The following is a 7,802-nucleotide window of genomic DNA, read 5'->3' on the forward strand; positions in this document are numbered from 1 at the left end:
CACACACACACACACACACACACACACGCACGCACGCACCCGGGTCGTTTCGCTGAGGGAACAACCGAGAACCCAGGAAAAGCCAAAGAAACACTGGAGAACCAGGAGGGAGGGGGACTTAAGACACACAGGGCCGTCGAGTCTACGCGGAATTGGGTAATTCCAGGACGGAGGGGGGTGAGTCAACGATGACATTCAAATGCAACCGTCGCACTTGGGTGTTGTATCCCGGGTACGGTACCTTTGGCTCATTGTCACCCCGCAGAACGGAGAGCTCCGGGAATACTTCTCGGTAGCGGACGATCCTAGATGGAGCCTTCGTGGGACCAGTTTCCTGGGATCCAGCAGTATTCGCACTCCCCCTACTTGTCTACCCGAAAGGGGCCGGGGGTTTTAAGGCAAAAGTGAAAGGCTTTAGCGCAAAGTGAGACTATTTGGTGGGGTTAGGGGGAGGCGGGTTAATTCTCTGCCTTTTAGTACTCCCGGAGCTCTCGGCAAAAAACTGGTTAAACCGAATGATTAAGGAGCTGGGGGTGGGGACAGGGTATAGGGGTAGAGGAAAGAGGTGTGGGACTGGGAGAGCTGCCGCACTTGCGACCAAAAGGGGAAAAAAAAAGCTGCTTTGGCTACTGAGCATGCCCAGTTTCGTGCCGAAGCCCTATAAGGGAGGCATTGTGTGCGTCCCACTTCTCCGGGCTTTGGTGGTGACCGGGAGGGGACTTTGGTTGGGGGGGTAGTGGTGGTGGTGGATGTGAGACGTTCGAGAATGGGGGTGGGGGAGACAAGGTTTGAAGCGAAGCGTTGGGGCTGTGCTGGTGGCACTGTAAAGAGGGAAGGGGAAAAGACCTTCAGGGTACACTGAGGAGGCGGGAAGGAAATGGACTAAGAAAAGTCACTTCTGTAGCCCCTCAGCGACTGTATGAGAGGCCTTAGCAGCTGACTCTCAAATATCCCAAGGCTGCAGACTAGAGGGTGGATTGTCACAGCCCCTTGAACCCGCCTTTAGTCTTTCCACAGAGAGCGGGAAGGTCCCGAGGAAGGGCTAAGGTTGAAACCTATTTCATGCAGATTGGCAATTTAATAAACTTAGGGGATGGGGATGGCGGAAGAGTTTTGCCATCTTCCTTGCGTTTCAAATACCTGGCTTTCCTAAACAAGAAAAAAACTAAACGTTCCTTTTGCTCCCTCCCCCAGACTCGCTGTTTTTGTAGGTGGTTGGCTAAGCTTTCTTTACTTTGTGTCCATAGGAATAAACTGGCTTTAGGTAAATTGTTAACTTGTTTTCCTCAGACTCCTTTGGTAGCCCATTCTTTGCCACATTTCAGGGACCAGGTGGCTCCAGAAAACCTTTTGCTTAAAAATGTAAACTCTTTAAGTTAAAACTAGCAAGAGCTTTGAAACCAGAATTTGGCTGTCTGCCTGAACTCCTACAGTTAAGCATTTATCATAATTGGTTGTTGTTTAAAGGCCCCACATTTAGGCAAAGAATCCAATGGGCAACCGATTTATTATTCTATTTGTCCATAATGCTCTACCTTCTATATTACCCCACTATCTAATCACAAATGTTTTAATTTGTTTTTCGTTTTCGTCATTTCATGAGGCTGCCTTCAGGTTATATTCTTGAGAATGTTGACTGGACACAGCATGTGTACAAAGATGTGTATACAGTATTTAAATGGATATTTAAATAGATACGCATCTATAGACATGTTTCGTTTTGATCTTGGTAGATACTACATCCTTCCTAAAGAACCCTTCCTCCACCCCCACTCCCTATTGCTTTGAAAAATTTCATCTTCTCTTGAAGAAAAACAACCTAGAGGCAGAAACTGAGTGGGCAGCAATGGTAAAATTTGCTATAGTCAATGTGAAATCCATTATGAAATAGCATTGCTTAAGGAAACCCTAAATGATCCGTCCGTAACAACGTATGTACGTGACCAGCTCCTCTTAGTAAGGTGAAATGTGTTTCCTCCATAGGTAACAGCTGCAATACGTTGAAAAATCCCTCTAATGTACATTTGAACAAAACAGATTTTGCTAATTAAGAACTCACATTTGCATTATATTGCATAATGCAATTTGAAAGTGGTAATGGATACCAAAACAAGTTGGCATTTATTCTAAATGCAAAGGATTCAGGATGCTACAGTACTTTTTTAAAATTAGGATAGGTGAACTGTTTGTCCTTTACTATAAATGTTAACAAGATTCAATAGAATGAGCAAAAAAAGTTTTACCGGAAAATATAATGTATATTTTAAGTACTGTAATAGCTGAAAAGGCCAGATTTGGACAGTAAATATCAGATGATTTAAATGCCTATCTTTATTCAACTTGAGAAACTGTTCCGAAACTCAGCTGTATTCAATTCCAATAATTGTGGAATGCTCTGTTCAACAAGAATAAGGTGAGAGATATCTGAAAGTCAGTGCAGCCAGAACACTGATAAATTGCAATTAATAATAGTGCTAGGAATTTTTCAGTGATTAATATTCAACTCACTCAAATGAATGCTTTAAAAGAAAATACTTTTCTCCTTTAAAAAGATTAAGTGGGCACATATAATAGAAGTAACAACTTTTAAATTTTTATGCTTCTTTTCCTTCCAAAGCAATATAAAAACCTAATCATTGATATCTGTGTCTCTTTTCAATTGCCTGGATCTATACACAACATCTATATAGAACAATAGCAAACTAAGAAGAATATCTAGCATAAAAAGGGAAATAAACCTGTAAATAAAGCTGTTAAGCATACTATAGCACTATTTTTGGTGGTTGTTTGATATTTTTGGTGAATGTGATATAGCTTCTTAAAATATATGGTTGCAGATACAGTGAATATTTCTCCAAATATTAATCTTGACTTTGTAAGCATGCCCATGGAACATGAGGTTTCTCTGATACACTGCTATCTCCCTCCTGTAGGACAAATAATCACTTGTAGGAGGATTTTCAAGATATTGAATGTCCTTATTTCCAAAGGCCATTTTAGCCATAAAAACACTACCAAGCCAAAATGATTATAATACCAACACATTTTAACCTTACTCTTTGGTCTTTTACTTTCACAGTATCCTGTCTTTATTCTGCCTTGTATTGCTGCAATTTCTCCTCAATTTTGGTATACAGGTGTCACAGATCACCGAATTTAACACTAAAGATTCATTTGTCCACTGGCATTTGAATAATTATGAATGTGGCATTTCTCTTAGTGGAAGACAAAAACAGTTTCTTAAGTTGTTAATACAGCTGGATAGAGCCATTTCTATGATTAAATACATTTTTTAAATCCTTGGTTCCATGAGGTTAAAAATTTTTTTTTGTCCTTGCACTGTGAGAAACATGAACTAATTGTTCATTTTTATAAATTTTATTAAGTTTATGAGTGGAAAGAAAGCTTTCAGGTCATAATCTAGCTCATAAAATTGTACTACCTATTGAGTGCCTCTTAGGAACTTTGCCTACAAATATTTTTTATTTAGTTCCATGGGGAAAAGAGGATTTTTTTGTACTTAAAAATTATGTTTAAATTGGCTAAATAATTTGCCTCAGTAAAGATTTGACCCCAGGTCCGTAAGGCTCTTTTGCTACTCCACAGTTACTTTTTCAGAGGAATTAGAGCACATTTAACTTTAAAAGCACAATAGATTTAAAAGCACAGTGGATTTTCCAAAGGAAAATACAGGGGCTATAAATGTTTGCAGTTATTAAAGTCTCAGTGCTTAGCACAAGAACAAACCAATAAAAGATGTGAAAAACAGTTCACATCTATTATGCATGACAGAGTGCCTTAAATCAACTTTTTTCCCTTTGTCTCTAATGAACTTATTTCTTCCATCCTGGGTTTCTGACTCTTATACCTGAGTTTCTGACTCTTATACCTGAGTTGATTCTGAATCTGTTTGCTTTTGCTACTGCCAGAGAGAGCCATGTAAAGGAGGAGTATGCATCCTGACTTATTCTCCAGTTAAAACAACAGAATGGTAATCCAATAGGACACCGAATGAACTGGAAAGGGTGAGCTCAGCTCACTGCTTGACTAGACCCTATTAACTATCTTGCGCTTCCCCTTCCCCTGATTTCTATATAGTACAGCTGGTAACTTGTCCTTGGCAGAGACAAATATGTCAGTTATTAACATATTAAACTCTGTGTACTCCAGTAATTGCTTTATTATTTACTGGATATTTCATTCACAAATTAATGCTTTGAATAATAATGAAAGTATGCATTTTGTGTTGAAGAATCTTTGTAATTTTAACCCATGATAAGAACTTGTTCACTTATACCACCTATGTTGTCTAGAATATTATTTTACTAAGCCACGGATGCTAACATGGGAATACATCTCTTTTTTTAACCATTTTCTTTCTTTTGATTCTTTAACTTGGAGAAATCTCATCTTTCTCACTCACTGTCAAATATTAGGGCCCTGAAATAAGCTGAACTGCCCTCAAACAGTTCAAAGATAATAAAGATCATGACATAAAAAGTAGGAAGTTAATAGCTGCTCTGTCTACTGTGAGCATTACTCCCAGGGGCTGTACAAGCTGAATAGCACGGGGCAATTCTTCCTCAAGGAGAGAGACAGAAAGTTGATGAGAATCTTTTAGCTTTTACCATGCTCAGCTCTATTCAGAGAAACAACAAGAGTGCTCCCCTCAGCTAGCAAAATATTTTAAACTTTTTTTTTCATCCAATGTTCCCATGACAGGATTATTTTTCCTTAGAAATATAAACTTATATCTTGCTTTCAAAACTGATCCTGTTACCAGCTCTTCCTCTTTTAAAAACTTCTTTTGAAATACTCAAACCTTGGGTCAAAAGCAGGGGCATAAAACAAAGTTGAAAAGGCATGATATGAAGACACGACTTATGATGTGACTGTACCCCAATTACTATATCAAAAATAAAATTTATCCCTTTTCAAGCTTCAAAGAGTGAGTCAGAGGAAAACGGAACATCTGTGTAAGCTAGTGTCATGTATCTGTGATTGACTACCTTCTTTTTCCATTCAAAATTGGATCTTCTAATTCCCTGCTCTGACTCAAATTGAGTAATATCTGCCCACATAAGGTCGTCATGAAAAAAATGTCCATTGGTCCCATGCCAGGGGATCATTATGTAGGAGAAATTGCCATCACAGCGAATTTCTGCTACTTTTTATGTCCACGATATTATTGTTAATTGTAATTTTTGCATTGAAATGGTCCTTAAAGGTTTTCTGTTTTAATCACTCGTATTCAACTCTGAAACCCTCTGCTCAGACACACACTCAATGCTCGCAAAAACCCAATATTGGGGCGGGGCCTCACCAAAGTTCGAATCTCCAGGGAATGTAAAGTTAAAGAGTTTTGAGATCAATGCTGTTTTACAAATGGCAGAGAAACGTGAAATTAGATCTATCAGAATGGAAAGAGTGCAAAATTTCACTCCAAATAGATTTGAAATGCAATTATTGTTTCACAATTTAACGGCTCTAAGATTTAAGGGAGTTAACTTCTCTGAGCTTCATTGACTCATCTGTAAAATAGGAAGGACAGACTCAATCACTCTGAATTTTATAAGGATTAATGAATACAATGTTTGCCAAGACCATAGTATTTTGTTTTTCTGGCAAATTGTTATTTCTTTCTATCATAAGCAAAACAAACTTCCACATATACAACAAGCAAACAATGTGGAAGTTACATTATGGGATTAACTAAATGATTTACTTGTGCATATTTTAATTTCTCTCAAAAGCTATGGCTATTATGGTTAAGTAAATCCAAAAGATCTTACTCCGGCTTACATCCTTTATCTAACTTTCTATTCTCATTTAATCTGAGTATTTAAAAAATTAATTTCCACCACAATAACTGCTGAGGAGCTGAGCATTATAGTTATACTACCATCAATATTATTTTAAATGTCACACTTGCCAGACTCTGCTCTAGAATCTCACCTTCCATACTCCAGAACCCAGAAGGAAGTGGACATTCCTATTATGCCAGCCAAGTTCCTTATAACAGCCCTGGAGAGAATGTATAAAATGATTTCTTTTGAATCTTGTCACAAAATATGTTGTTGGGAAAACTGAAAAAGAGAAAAACAAAGGTGATAAAAACACTAAAGTACACGCAGGTTTATGACTTTTAACATGCATGAAATGTTGAAGTGATGTGGGGCCACTGATTTCATTATTTTATCTGTGGAAAGGCATATTTTTAGATTATTAATGACTTAAAGAACCAGTATTCTTCAGTCTAAGATTATTGTGTCATAGGAGGGGCTTGTGCTGTTTTTAGAGAAAAGCAAGTCAAATCTGACAGGATGTGATGCAATTATACCTAAAATCATATTAGTGTGATAAATTATATGCAAATTAATTCAATCTCAGCCCTTCAATAACTGTTCAGACAGATATAGCGTCCACTATATCTACTGTTGACCGACATTCTTAGAATAGTCATTGTTGGAAATGCTGATCTCTAACTCACACTATCTGGATGCTATTAGTACTGTGCTATAGTAAAAATATTCTAAAGTAAAAAATGTTCAAGGGATGACCTGTAGTCAAAGCTTTCTTGGTCCACACGATTAAAGTTGTGGGGATCTCTACTTCCACATATAGCCGAAGCTGTTTTATAACAATTTTATCTTTATTATCTTTATGGAAAAAGAATATAAAGAATGCCAAAACCATAGGACCCAAATACTCGAGCCAATGAGAAAATTTACGAATGGGCAATATAATCATAACACCTTTCATTTCTTTGCCTTTTTTTCAAGAGATGTGAGTTTTCCCGGGCCCTGAAGAGAGAAGTCTTGTTGGTAGTTATTCTGACTTTTCCGATTGAGCATCTGTCCTAAGTAATTGCAGGGCATCCCTGTGTGAGGGCCATAGTTCTGTGTGTCTGATTTTCCACTATACCTTTACTGGCAGACTTTGAGAGGAATTCTAGATTTATGTACAGCAAATGCCATTCTCCAGTCTAAAATCCGAGGAATGGCAAGATTGATGTTTGTTGCTTGGCTGGTTATACCTTGCAAATTAAAGGGCAATGTAGTAGGTAGAAAGACTCTAAGCCACCATTAATGTTTGCACTTCTCAGTAAATGTATTGACTAAACTTTATCTTTATTTAAAAAGTGTAATATTTTGTCAGATTTTTGTAAAATAAATTTCTAAAAGCAGTGCTATTTTGTGAAATAGGTTGAATTTTGTTTGCATAGTGGAAATTCTACACGGGTATATTTTCATATATTATTTCTGTAGTAGCATAAAGTGGACCAGAACTAGTAGTTAAATGTATTTCAGCTCAAAAGTAAATGCATGTGAGACTTTCAGCTCATTATTAAATATTATTATATAAGGTAACTCCAATTCATTAGAGATTTTATCCTTTATTAAGACCAGTGGCAAGAATAGACTAGCCTAAAGGGGACAAATGGATAAAGGAGAAACAAATGAGTTTTTAGCATAGTCCTGCACACAGTTTATGAATGACACAAGACTCTCAAGTAGGTTTTTGTCCTCATTCAAATTATTACCTGCTTGAAGTAATTAACTTTTTGTTAAGCAAGTATTCTTCAACTTCTGTATCAAACATATTTGCATTTAGAGCTTTTCTAGAAAGAAAATGAGTTTAATCCTCAGAATTCCTACACAAACACATCACATCGTACACCATGTACACATAAATTCTCCAAAATTAAAATAAACATGTACCATCAGTACGTGGAATATTTCATTTCTTTTCATTCTTTCTTTTTTTTTCTTTTCTTTTTTTTTTTTTTTTTTTTTTTTTTT

General features: G+C 37.1%; 1 protein-coding gene and 1 long non-coding RNA gene across 2 annotated transcripts in view; one reads left to right on the forward strand and one right to left on the reverse strand.

The window, feature by feature from the left end:
* The window catches only part of Slitrk4 (SLIT and NTRK like family member 4), a 10,704-nt gene extending 10,112 nt beyond the window's left edge, over window positions 1-592 (reverse strand). The window contains exon 1 of the mRNA XM_033760397.1: window positions 242-592. The gene's annotated coding sequence lies outside the window, so the exon portion shown is untranslated. The remainder of the gene's footprint in view (window positions 1-241) is intronic.
* The window catches only part of LOC104853003, a 55,266-nt gene continuing 47,474 nt past the window's right edge, over window positions 11-7,802 (forward strand). Inside the window, exon 1 of the long non-coding RNA XR_777644.3 lies at window positions 11-177. This is a non-coding gene — a long non-coding RNA (uncharacterized LOC104853003). The remainder of the gene's footprint in view (window positions 178-7,802) is intronic.

Source organism: Fukomys damarensis, unplaced genomic scaffold, assembly GCF_012274545.1.
Source record: "Fukomys damarensis isolate Sample0158 unplaced genomic scaffold, DMR_v1.0_HiC HiC_scaffold_39, whole genome shotgun sequence".
NCBI classification, from domain to species: domain Eukaryota; kingdom Metazoa; phylum Chordata; class Mammalia; order Rodentia; family Bathyergidae; genus Fukomys; species Fukomys damarensis.